Source organism: Salmo salar, chromosome ssa24 (genome assembly GCF_905237065.1).
Source record: "Salmo salar chromosome ssa24, Ssal_v3.1, whole genome shotgun sequence".
Lineage (NCBI taxonomy): Eukaryota > Metazoa > Chordata > Actinopteri > Salmoniformes > Salmonidae > Salmo > Salmo salar.
Window position 1 is genome coordinate 36,386,633 of NC_059465.1, and position 13,740 is coordinate 36,400,372.

The following is a 13,740-nucleotide window of genomic DNA, read 5'->3' on the forward strand; positions in this document are numbered from 1 at the left end:
CTATCGGCAGTCTATTTGCAGGGAAGTTTTCGGTGTGGATCATGCTTTACAGCCCTACACATGTACACACACACTCTACAGATTAAATCAGCCCCCCACCAACCCAGTTTGTTTGTGTTTGTGTTTGTGTTTATATTTGTGTTTGTTTGTGTTGTTGCTATGCTGATTTCAGTGCTACTCTCTCTGTGTAGATAATCCTCTAATCCTGAGATAGGAAACCGAGACAATGTCATCAGTGATTCACTCTCCCAATGTCTGCGTTCCCTAGGCGCATAGGAAAGAACAATCAAATCGAACACAGCCTACATGAAACCAGGGGGGTAGAGGGAGGGGAGAGAAGGAGAAGATGGAGGAGGGGAAAGAAAGAGAGGGACATAGAACAGAAAATGGGCAAGTGAGAGTCAACATAATTAATGTATGTGCTTGTTTTGTTTCCGTGTTTGTCAACCCGTCCTCCCCTGGTGAAAAAGCCACAGGTTCTGAGAGAGGAACCAAACACACCCTACAAAGAGTTGACAAATATTTACAGTTTACACACAGACACAGTGTGTGTGTGCGCCTCAGCCGGTTACATGTGGTGCCTGAGCGTGTGACCACACACCGTAACCCCAGTGAGAGAGCGAGAGAGAGAGAGAGAGAGAGAGAGAGAGAGAGAGAGAGAGAGGGAGAGAGGGAGAGAGAGGGGGAGAGAGAGAGAGAGAGAGAGAGAGAGAGAGAGATGGGGGAGAGAGAGGGAGAGAGAGAGAGAGAGAGAGAGAGAGAGAGAGAGAGGGAGAGAGAGAGAGAGAGAGAGAGAGAGAGAGAGAGAGAGAGAGATCAAACACATGCGGTCATATGGTCTGAATTAGGGTGCAGTCCTCATGTTTCATTATAAAATCCAATAAAGCAGCTCTTACATAACATACACACACACTTAACACTGCTCATACACCACAAACACTGCACACATAAACATAACACACAGACATGTGTGGATGTGGTCGCAGTTGGGAACATTTTTTCCTACACCACAGTCCCACAGTGCAGCATGAGATTCTGCCCCCTGTAGGTTCCGTGTTAGGGGCTAACGGGCCCACCCACAAACAGGAAACGGAACATGTACACACACACACTAACGCACGCAAGCATGCACGCACACACACGCCCAAACTTTATTACAGCTCACACAATGTCCCATTATAAGACGCTCTAACAAGCCTTAACATCCTGTTGGAGATCATGTGTCGGCAGTCTGATATTCTAATACTGTTATTTCCAGTGAAACAGAATGGACTTATTTCCTCATCCCTGCACACCTGACGGACACATCATCCTGTGTCTTGGTCCATCTGAAGTAAAAGGGTGGAAAACAGCTAAAGACATGCTGAGATGTCACGCTCTCACGATGACTTTATGCTTTTCATTAGAGCCTGAAACTTCCCACATACACACGCACACAAATGCACATACATGCCCACACGCACATACAAACACACATACCGAGCCCCCATGTGTGAAGATGTTTCAAATTACTCAGGACACACACAGCACTTAATGCGTCAACAGCAGGAGCAGCCGTCCTCTCAGCAACTGAGCTGCTTTGTTCTCAAACATGGAAAATCTCCTTTTAACTATCCTAAATGTGATAGTGATCACTACAGTGCACATAGACAGACACACACACACACACACAGCCTTGATGTGATACAGCTGCTGCTTTGGCGGATGATTAAACAGGAGCAAGACACAAATAACAGGGGCGCCAAAAACCACACGCCCTGGCCCCGGAATATTCCACAGCACCACCGCTTTGCTCTGCTCTGCTCTGCTCTGCTCTGCCACATGATGCACAAACCTGCTCCGCATTATAGCTCTATCAGCTAGAAGATATGAAAGCTGATCTCAGGGAGTATCCATGTTCATCTAGAACAGGGGTGTCAAACTAATTTTGCTTGGGGGCCACATTCTGTCTTCAACACAGCACTGCACTGAAAATTGGTTATATTTCCTCGCTGTCAAAATCTTCTCCAGCGTTTTTGGAATTTGCAATGCTCTCTGACTGTCAAGCTTTCAGTTCGGGGATTATTAAAGAGCTGGACAAAGAAACCGTATGAATGTAGATCCATTATAATTTCTACACATTATCGATTTGGTTTCAGTCATTTTAAAATATATTAAGTTTGTTTCCCCCCCTTAAAAAATATATTTATATATATATATATATATATCGCCCCGTCGCGACAATATGAGGCTGTTACTGTACAGTTGGCTTACCACAAGGGAGTGAGAGTAGAGAGCTGTGTAGAGAATGGGAGCTAAGTATTCAAGGTTGAGTAGTTATGGTATAGACCCAGTCGGTATTAGACAGAAAGCCTCGACCTTGCTCACATGTGGGGAAAACAACCTGTGGTTACCTAGGTTACCCCATTGGCTCACAGTAAAAACTTGTCCTTTTTGAAATGCAATTTCCTTGTTATTTGCTTGTTTAAGTCAATTACAAAACTGAATTTAAGAAAATTACAGCATGTCTAAAGATGACTTGCCTGCTCCCGAACGATCTCCCTACTTAGAACAACATAATACTGTAGGGCTTCCCTCATGCCCCTTTTCATGATGATGCTACGGTCACTTGAGTGAATGAGTGCTAGCTAGCTACCGACTGAAACATTAAGCTAGCCGAGACCAACAGCATAAACAAACGGACTATAGAGCTGTAAGTAGTGAATGGAGTTCCAACATTTCCCACTGTCCCACACGAATAGCCTGAAGCCACAGGGCTCTTCTTGCAAGCTCTATTTCCCTACGTGGGAGAATTGCGAACTGTAGGTCGGGATGTTTGACCTGGATAAATGTACATTGAACAGCACAGCAACTTTTGTTGTTGTTATTTCTGTATAAAAAAACATCTACAACTAAGTTGTCTCTTTTACAATGGGGGTCATTAGAAAAAATGTTTTTTGTTTCCCCCAATTTGTGGGCATGGTCGAGGGGAATTCCTAATTATTACATCAGTATCGACTGGGACTATGAGATGTATTCTATAAAATGGGTGTAGGTGGTTCTGTCACTTCTTCTTCAAAGTGTTGTAAGGTTTGACCGTTTCTGCAGAGTAGGTCAAAGCCTCAGCTAAGTGCTCATGAAGGTCAGCAGGTCATACATGCTGGTCAGCAGGTCATACATGCTGGTCAGCAGGTCATACATGCTGGTCAGCAGGTCATACATGCTGGTCAGCAGGTCATACATGCTGGTCAGCAGGTCATACATGAAGGTCAGCAGGTCATACATGAAGGTCAGCAGGTCATACATGAAGGTCAGCAGGTCATACATGCTGGTCAGGGTTTACAGAGATCACCAGAAGACCAGGTCTGGCTAGATGAGACGACTAGACGACTAGTCACAAAGGTACTTTAGTCTGAGGGCCTGTTCTGTTCTGTTCTGAAGCATCCAGCAGACCGGTCCATGAGGCCAGATGTTACCCTGGACACACAGGGTTATGGTCAAGATTAGGATGGGTGTGGAAGGGGGGCATCAGGTGGTTGACGGTGCTGTTAATGATAACTGCTGATCATAAATTCACAGCCAATGCTCTCCTCTGGCGTAGTACGCTGTAATTGTATTTCACAGATCCTCAGCACAGAGGATGTATTGAGTGGGGGACAACCGTAGCACGCGCTGACACGCACCTTACTGGCTAATCAGAACAACATCATCAGAGTCGTGACCTGTTGTTATTGATTATAGACTCCAAACTGAGACAGTTGTTAGAAAGACTCATCTTAATGTATATGAGTGTCTATTCATGTATCTGTAAAAATGTACAGTTCCAAATCAACAATTTCCATTATGATGACATTAAAACACTTAACAATGTTACGGCATTTGATGATCACAACTGAGAGATGTATACAAGCGAGAGAGAGAGAGAGAGAGAGAGAGAGAACAGATAAGAAGAGAAACACATACTGTATCTGACCCTACAGGAAGAGTGTGTTGACTCTGTCCTGCTCTGTACATCTCTGTAGGGAATGTAGCTTGCTAATTCAGAAAAGGTTTGTCTCCTCCTTTCAAGTCCAGCAACTCAATATCCTGTGGCAGGGAGTGTGAGGAGCGAGGTGTGAGTCTGGGGAGCGAGGGGTGAGTCTGGAGAGCGAGGGGTGAGTGTGGGGAGCGAGTGGTGAGCGTGGGAGTGAGGGGTGAGTGTGAGGAGTGGGGGGTGAGTGTGGGGAGTAAAGGGTGAAGCGTGGGAGTGAGGGGTGAGTGTGGGGAGCGAGGGGTGAGTGTGGGGAGTGAGGTTGGGCATGAGGGGGGTGAGTCTGGGGAGAGGGGTGAGTGTGGGGAGTGAGTGGTGAGTGAGGGGAGCGAGGGTAGTGAGGGGTGAGTGTTGGGAGTAAGGGGTGAGTGTGGGGAGCGAGGGGTGAGTGAGGCAGATCAGCCTGGCAAGCAGAAATACACAGGGCCTCATGTGGACAGTCTGCTGCCTCTGTGTGTGTGTGTGTGTGTGTGTGTGTGTGTGTGTGTGTGTGTGTGTGTGTGTGTGTGTGTGTGTGTGTGTGTGTGTGTGTGTGTGTGTGTGTGTGTGTGTGTGTGTGTGTGTGTGTGTGTGTGTGTGTGTGTGTGTGGGAGCGAGTGAGTGTCTCACATGAGCATATGTTTGTTATAACACTACCAGTCGATTATGCATCTACTTCCTGATTTTTTGGCGTTGGGGCCACCCCCAGTCTGCGAGGTGACCTCCAGTAAGCCTGCTGATTGGCCCAGATGTGTGCCCTTGTTAAACCTAACTGCTGCTTACACTAGTCTGATCACAGGATCAAGGGCCCTAATGGACTTTACTGCTTATCCCTGGGACCGGTCTCTCCAGCACACCCGGGTGCTCCAGGTTGAAACTAAAAGCTATAAAAGCACTGTTCCACGAAGACCCATCACTGAACCATTTATTTTAGACTCAGAGGTCATGACCTCTGTGTATAAACATATGAAGAGTCCAGGGGTCAGCCACAAACCAGAACATCCATTTAATTTAGTGTAAGCTAAATATTAGATAAAGGCCAGTAGCATGAGCTAAATATTAGATAAAGGCCAGTAGCATGAGCTAAATATTAGATAAAGGCCAGTAGTATGAGCTAAATATTAGATAAAGGCCAGTAGCATAAGGTAAATATTAGATAAAGCCAGTAGCATAAGGTAAATATTAGATAAAGGCCAGTAGTATGAGCTAAATATTAGATAAAGGCCAGTAGCATAAGGTAAATATTAGATAAAGCCAGTAGCATAAGGTAAATATTAGATAAAGGCCAGTAGCATAAGGTAAATATTAGATAAAGGCCAGTAGCATGAGCTAAATATTAGATAAAGACCAGTAGCATGAGCTAAATATTAGATGAAGGCCAGTAGCATGAGCTAAATATTAGATAAAGGCCAGTAGCATGAGCTAAATATTAGATAAAGGCCAGTAGTATGAGCTAAATATTAGATAAAGGCCAGTAGCATGAGCTAAATATTAGATAAAGGCCAGTAGTATGAGCTAAATATTAGATAAAGGCCAGTAGTATGAGCTAAATATTAGATAAAGGCCAGTAGCATGAGCTAAATATTAGATAAAGGCCAGTAGTATGAGCTAAATATTAGATAAAGGCCAGTAGCATAAGGTAAATATTAGATAAAGCCAGTAGCATAAGGTAAATATTAGATAAAGGCCAGTAGCATAAGGTAAATATTAGATAAAGGCCAGTAGCATGAGCTAAATATTAGATAAAGACCAGTAGCATGAGCTAAATATTAGATGAAGGCCAGTAGCATGAGCTAAATATTAGATAAAGGCCAGTAGCATAAGGTAAATATTAGATAAAGGCCAGTAGTATGAGCTAAATATTAGATAAAGGCCAGTAGCATGAGCTAAATATTAGATAAAGGCCAGTAGTATGAGCTAAATATTAGATAAAGGCCAGTAGCATAAGGTAAATAGTACATAAAGGCCAGTAGCATGAGCTAAATATTAGATAAAGGCCAGTAGTATGAGCTAAATATTAGTTAAAGGCCAGTAGCATAAGGTAAATATTAGATAAAGGCCAGTAGCATAAGGTAAATATTAGATAAAGTCCATTAACATAAGCTACAGTTTAGATAAGGGCCAGTAGCATGAGCTAAATATTAGATAAAGGCCAGTAGTATGAGCTAAATATTAGATAAAGGCCAGTAGCATAAGGTAAATATTAGATAAAGGCCAGTAGTATGAGCTAAATATTAGATAAAGGCCAGTAGCATAAGGTAAATATTAGATAAAGGCCAGTAGCATGAGCTAAATATTAGATAAAGGCCAGTAGCATAAGGTAAATATTAGATAAAGGCCAGTAGTATGAGCTAAATATTAGATAAAGGCCAGTAGCATAAGGTAAATATTAGATAAAGGCCAGTAGTATGAGGTAAATATTAGTTAAAGGCCAGTAGCATAAGGTAAATATTAGATAAAGGCCAGTAGCATGAGCTAAATATTAGATAAAGGCCAGTAGCATAAGGTAAATATTAGATAAAGACCAGTAGTATGAGGTAAATATTAGTTAAAGGCCAGTAGCATAAGGTAAATATTAGATAAAGGCCAGTAGCATAAGGTAAATATTAGATAAAGTCCATTAACATAAGCTACAGTTTAGATAAGGGCCAGTAGCATAAGGTAAATATTAGATAAAGGCCATGTCACATGGCCTACGTACCTGCTGATAGTTTGAATAAGCAAAATATTATCAGGGATAATTAAAATGAGCCAATGTAAAACAAAAAGAACAGTTGTGAGTATTAATGGTATTATAGGCCATTGTACATTAATTTACACAATGCAAATTGTTTATCATAACAATAATATGTTACATTCATTGCAAAATGTAACTACATTTCACCGTCAAGATATTTTATGTTTTAAAGAAATCTGTGACTCCACAAATTGTGGTCCTCAAGAGCATTAAACATTGATTTGGTGGTCCCTGGAACAGAAGAGGTTGGGAACCGCTGACCTAGAGAGTGTGATGTCCTATAGTACACACAATGCATGAAGTGTGTGTGTGTGTGTGTGTGTGTGTGTGTGTGTGTGTGTGTGTGTGTGTGTGTGTGTGTGTGTGTGTGTGTGTGTGTGTGTGTGTGTGTGTGTGTGTGTGTGTGTGTGTGTGTGTGTGTGTGTGTGTGTGTGTGTGCGAGTCTGTGTGTGTGTGTGTGTGTGTGTGTGTGGTAGTTGGTAGTATTATGCCACCAGTCACCAAGCAAAAACTTAAAATATGGCCAACTTTCTTTCTATTCTCACATTCTCTCTCTCTCTCTCTCTCTCTCTCTCTCTCTCTCTCTCTCTCTCTCTCTCTCTCTCTCTCTCTCTCTCTCTCTCTCTCTATCTCTCTCTCTCTCTCTCTCTATCTCTGTGTCTCTCTCTCACACACACACTTCGGGTGAGCCATTTTGAAACAGGCCTTGATTAGTGTTAATCCTGGATCAGATTGGGTTAACAGGAGCTTCTCAGTCCTGGCCCTGTTATAAACTGTTGTTGGATAACACAGGCTGTTTTGAACTACTTTTAGAGATCATTGTGAGGACCTACAGTGCTTTATTTATTTTATTATTTTCTATTTTATTGAACCTTTATTTAACTAGGCAAGTCATATAAGAACAAATTCTTATTTACAATGACGGCCTACCAAAAGGCAAAAGGCCTCCTGCAGGGACGGGGGCTGGGATTAAAAAGAAATAAAAGATATATATAGGACAAAACACACGTCACGACAAGAGAGACAACACAACTCTACATAAAGAGAGACTTAAGACAACAACAATATACTACATTGTACTTTATACTAGTCCTGCTGAGACTGGGGCTGTCCTAATATGGACACCTTACTTATTGATCACACAGTGGCCTTATGGGTCATTCCTCCCAGTCTCCTATACTCAGTCGTTGTGATCAGGGTTTACCATACATTAATATAGGTAATCTTGTCCAAATCTCCATGGACAAAAAATGAACATCAGGTCAACCTCAGCTGTAGTACAGTGAATCATCTGGTTGTTGGCTTTGATGCTTCCTTGTGTCAAGTTACAAGCAGAGCTATCATTTAAGAGAAAAATATAGTAAAGAGTGAGCCCCGTGTGTACACGTGCAGACGGACACACACACACACACACACACACACACACACACACACACACACACACACACACAGTTTTAATATGATAACTAGTGGTCTGTGTTGTGGAGTGCAGGATGCTGGATCAGTCATGGGATGTGTTTGATGGCTCTAATAAACACCATGGATTATTCTAGAACATTATATTAGGGCAAGAATTTGTCACAGCAGCACGTTGCCGTGGTGACAGAGGAGCGTTGTTGCCAAGGAGGTGTTGTGAAGATCAGAGGATCAGAGAGCAGCCTTGTTACTGGAGGAAGTAAACAAGAAAATGGATTCCGCCCCATAACACACATTACACCCCATTGTGTCTTGAGTAACATCAAACCATGAAGAATCCCTGAATGTCTGGTCTATGGCCCAGATAGTCTCTCTCTCCTTGTCTCTGTACAGAGGAGGACTTAGCCCTCCTGGATAGATGGATTAGGTGTAAGGCAGTCAGAGAAAGGGCATGATTTACCCCCCTCCATCCCTCCACCTCTCCAGTATAGGGTGTATGACTTGTATTTTTCTCCCTGGTCAATTTCATATCCAAAAACAAACAGTGGATCTGTGCCCCTGTCTACCTCAGGGGAGGCTAGGGAGGGGGAAGGAATAATCTGATTGTTATTTCATATTTTCCTGGGTGTAACCTGCTGTGGTGATCCACCCCTCCAACCTCCACACCCCTCCCCGATTAAATGAATCGGCCGCAGAGGCAAGTTCCCAGGCACTGTGATCCGGTCTGATCCACTGTGATCCGATTGCCTGGCAGGCAATGTGGGATGCAAGGCTAAGCCTTGTTAACACAAGTGTTTAATAACTCAGCTAAATCTGCTTAGTTCCTCCCCTTGCCCCCCCACACCCCCACCCCCCCACATCCCCCCCACCCCCACACACACACACACACACACACACACACACACACACACACACACACACACACACACACACACACACACACACACACACACAGGGTCATTAGTGTAAGTACAGGCCTATATAGGGTCACATGGCCACAGCAAGCTGCCAGTATTATCCTGTGTTGAGGGTATTTCCCAGAGCGTGTTTTCATTAGTGTTAAACAAACGCTTTTTATCCAACTATGGAGCCATCTTTGTTCCCCTTGAGCTTTACAGTAATGTCACTCAGATCACGGGTTCATTATCACTGAGCTTTCTGAAGACACAAAGAGAATGCCTTTTACAGAAAAACGCTTCCAAGTGCAGCGATGCCTCAGAAAGTGATTGAGCTAAATCGATAATTTTTCTCCTACAGATATAAAATAATTGTATGCTGTTGAGTGCATTGACAACTAAGTTACAACCAGGAAAAATACTGCTTTCTTTTTTATGTCGTCAGAAAACTTTTCAAAGAGAATGGAGAGATCAAGCAGAATGCCCTAACGTTAGCACTGTCATCGTTTTTTTTAAAGAAAAATGTACTTCTCCTGTGAATGTGAATCAGCTTGTGTGTGTGTGTGTGTGTGTGTGTGTGTGTGTGTGTGTGTGTGTGTGTGTGTGTGTGTGTGTGTGTGTGTGTGTGTGTGTGTGTGTGTGTGTGTGTGTGTGTGTGTGTGAGCATGCTCCCTTAACCCCCACCCCACTGTAGGGAAAACAAGACCAGGGTAAACACCACAGTGCAGTTCAAACATACCCAAACCACAACAAGTCAAAACGAAAACAAACCCAGACTCAACCCAAACACACACACACGCACACGGTGGGCCGGTGGGAAGAGGGTTTGTAGAAGAACGAGGGAGGTCTTCAGGATCCTCGAAACAGGATGGTGTTCCTTCATATTGATATTGTACTGGTGCTCTGTCCTATCGAATCAGCTGCCCATAACTACGTCTACCGTTCATTGATGAAATGAAGCATCGCTCTTTCTGCTTTTGACAACCTACATGTCCTCCAGCAGGTAGAGAGGTGTGGTCAGAGAAGGGCTGCAGCTTGGCCTGTGGGTTGTTGCGTTGTTGGGTGGTGTTAAGCATCACTAATCAGAGGGCAAAGCACCAGCTCTTCACGGAGAGCTTGAAGAGACACTCAGCCCTGGTACATCTGATATGCATTATGAGTTCCACAGCCACACATGTAAGGAAACACAAACAGAGCAACCACCACCCCCTCCTTCTCATCACACACACACACACAAAAACAAACACACATACACGCATCAGGGTTGGGCTCAATTCAGAATTTTGTAATTGACTCCCATTCAACTTATGAGTTGAAATTCGAATTTAACTGCTCACACTCAACAGGATGTAGAATTTGAATGTGAGTGACAGGAAGTATAATTTAATTCAGTGCAATTCAAATAAATTCCACTCAGTCATAGAACATGAGAGTATTATTGAATCTGACATGTCACACTTCCAGATACCAAGGAATATATCACTTTTCTCTGGAAACAATGTTCATATCCTCTTTTAACCTTAGTGCTTAGAATAGCCAATTATATTTATACCAACCATTTTATTTGTTTGGCTTCTTTTTGAAAGCCTTAGGGTCAACTTGAGGATTAAACTAATGCATTCTGGGAAATGTTTTGTTTTGTTTTCCTTGATCATTTATTTTGTCCTGAAAATCAATTATACATGTTTTATGTACAATATGTACTGTATATTTGTATACACTATACATAATATAGGATAGAAGAGGCATTTGAATTTCATTGAATTTCACTGAATTCAGTTATATTTCCTTTAATTAAAATTATAATTAAAATTCTGTATCCTGTTTACTACAATTCAAGAATTGAATTGGAATTTCCCGAGGCATTCAATTCTGAATTGAGCCTAACCCTGGCACGCATGCACACAGAAACACACACACACACACACACACACACACACACACACACACACACACACACACACACACACACACACACACACACACAGTGTTATATACACAAATACCCTCCTGAAAGTATGTGTGGGACACCCAGCAGAATGGCTGTGGCCCATCTGGGCCCAATATCCCGGTCAGAACCAAAGCATCTCCACATGTTGCCTTTGAAGTGGCTCTGAGCCCAGCTGGGGCTGATAAACCAGGGGGTTTACGTTGGTTCAGAGGTCGACCTGGAGGGAGGGAGGGATTTGGGCTGTTGGAGTGGGGGGGGACACAGTGTGTCATTTCCATATTGTCTGGTTCTCATGCCCCACATGTTTTCCATTTACCTTTTTTTCCCCCGGCCCTCCTGTGAAATGTAATAGCCCTACTCGGGATTGGGCTGCTGTGTCCCTGTGTGATCTTGGTGTCAGTCTGCTGGTGTCTCTGGTGGTGGATATACTCACGCCTCTGTGCTGTTCCCAGGTCAGCGGCAGGCAGACAGACAGGCTGGCAGGTAGGTAGGTAGGTGGGTAGGCAGGAAGCAAGGTAGGTAGGTAGGCAGGCAGGAAGAGAGAGAGAGAGAGAGAGAGAGAGAGAGAGAGAGAGAGAGAGAGACAGAGAGAGAGAGAGAGAGAGAGAGAGAGAGAGAGAGAGAGAGAGAGAGAGAGAGAGAGAGAGAGAGAGTGATGCCCTTGGTTGTACATTAAGACATCAAGACAGACAGGAATTGGGCCTTTTCAGTTTCACTGTGTGTACAAACAATGCATTAAGGGGCCCTAAGGGAAATGAGTGCAATACAATACGGTAACATCTATCACAAACATTATCAAAACAACTATTGAAATTCTAATCTCAGTCTTCACAAATGAATAACACCATCCCGACGAATGTCCACCGTCATGCCTGAGTGACTACACCATGAAGCCGAGGGATACAAACGACTGGCTTCATAGAACAGCTCAACCGAAAACCTCAAGCAAATTTCCATTGTTGACACACCTCAGGACCATAAATCCCTCACAGCCCCCTCCCCTCCCCCATTGTGGTGAGTGGCTAGAATGGGATCCCTCCATGTAACCTCCCACACAAAGGTGCTTGTTCAACCATTATCTGTGAGAGCCTCTTCTCATCACTAAGCAGGGACTGACCTGGCCACCGTTGAAATATCCACTTCTCCTGTCTCTCTTGTTCTTTATAAAAGCCCAGTCATTTGTTTAGCCACCAAATCACAAATGAATGAACATTTGCAAACCAAATGGGGGCTTGTTTGCTGGTTATATCTGTCATTCAAAGCAGGCATTAAAGGGATAGTTCACATAAATAACAAAATTACATATTGGTTTCCTCACCCTGCAAGCAGTCTATGGACAAGGTATGACAGAAATCAATGCTTTGGTATACTTCCCTGGCACTATTTCCACATGCTAACGTTTCAGCATTTGTGGCACAAATTTTTAGCGTCATGTTCAAAAACATCTATAAGTGACTTTGTTGAGTTTCACACTCAATTTTAGATACTTTCGGATGATTTGGACATGATGCGCGAAAAATTACAATATCAATCCCATGACTAGAATGGGATTTGTGCCACAAATGTTAAAATGGGAAACTAAACCAAAGCATGGATTGCTGTCATACCTTGTCCATAGACTGCTTGCAGGCTAAGGAACCCAATGTGTCATTTGGGTAAACTGTCCCTTTAATGGAGTGCATCTCCACTCCAAACTAATGTAGTTGGGGGGGGGGGACAGAGAAATGGTGATTTGCGAGGGAAATTAAGTGACACTGTGATCATTTGTCAATATCTACCCTGTCTTTCAAAATACAGAAAGACCAAACATTGTTGAAAACATCGGGCTTCAAAACAGTTTGGGTTTTCCTGGAACACACCTTCCTATCTACTCTGATGGAATCAACATATTGTGCACACAGGATTGGATTGTAGGGGTAGTATGTAATTTACTTACGTCACTTACAACAAGCATACGTATTCAGGCGTATCTACGTATAACATCTACATATTTAGACGTATCTACGTATAACATCTACATATTTAGACATATCTACGTATAACATCTACATATTTAGACATATCTACGTATAACATCTACATATTTAGACATATCTACGTATAATATTTACGTATTTAGACGTATCTATGTATAATATTTATGTATTTAGACGTATCTACGTATAATATTTACGTATTTAGACGTATCTACATATAATATTTATGTATTTAGACATATCTATGTATAATGTTTATGTATTTGGACGTATCTACGTATAACATATACGTATTTAGACGTATCTACATATAATATATACGTATCTACGTATAATATATATGTATTTAGACATATCTACGTATAACATATACGTATTTAGAAAAATCTTGCCAATCTACAAGCATCAATGAGAAAACCATCACATATTATGGTTGAATGCCTTAAAGAAGAAGATGAACTACATATTGTAAGGCTCATCCCTGTTTTATGACAAGTCACGCATTGGGTACAGACATGCAGCATTCAATCATATGTCTATCATGGCACAGTATCTTTGACCTTGACGCTGTTCAATATCCTGTGCTATTCTATATGATTCTATGTAGAATGGATATTTTATACTGTCTACAGACCTGATATTCAAGGAACAATGATGATAGGAGTGCTTAGCTGCTTAAGTGGAGACTGTAGTAGGGAGCAGACTGCAAGGTTCTGTCTGGTTCCTGGTTCCTGATTGGTTTATGTGAGGGCTGGGGTGCAGGAATAAATGGCAGC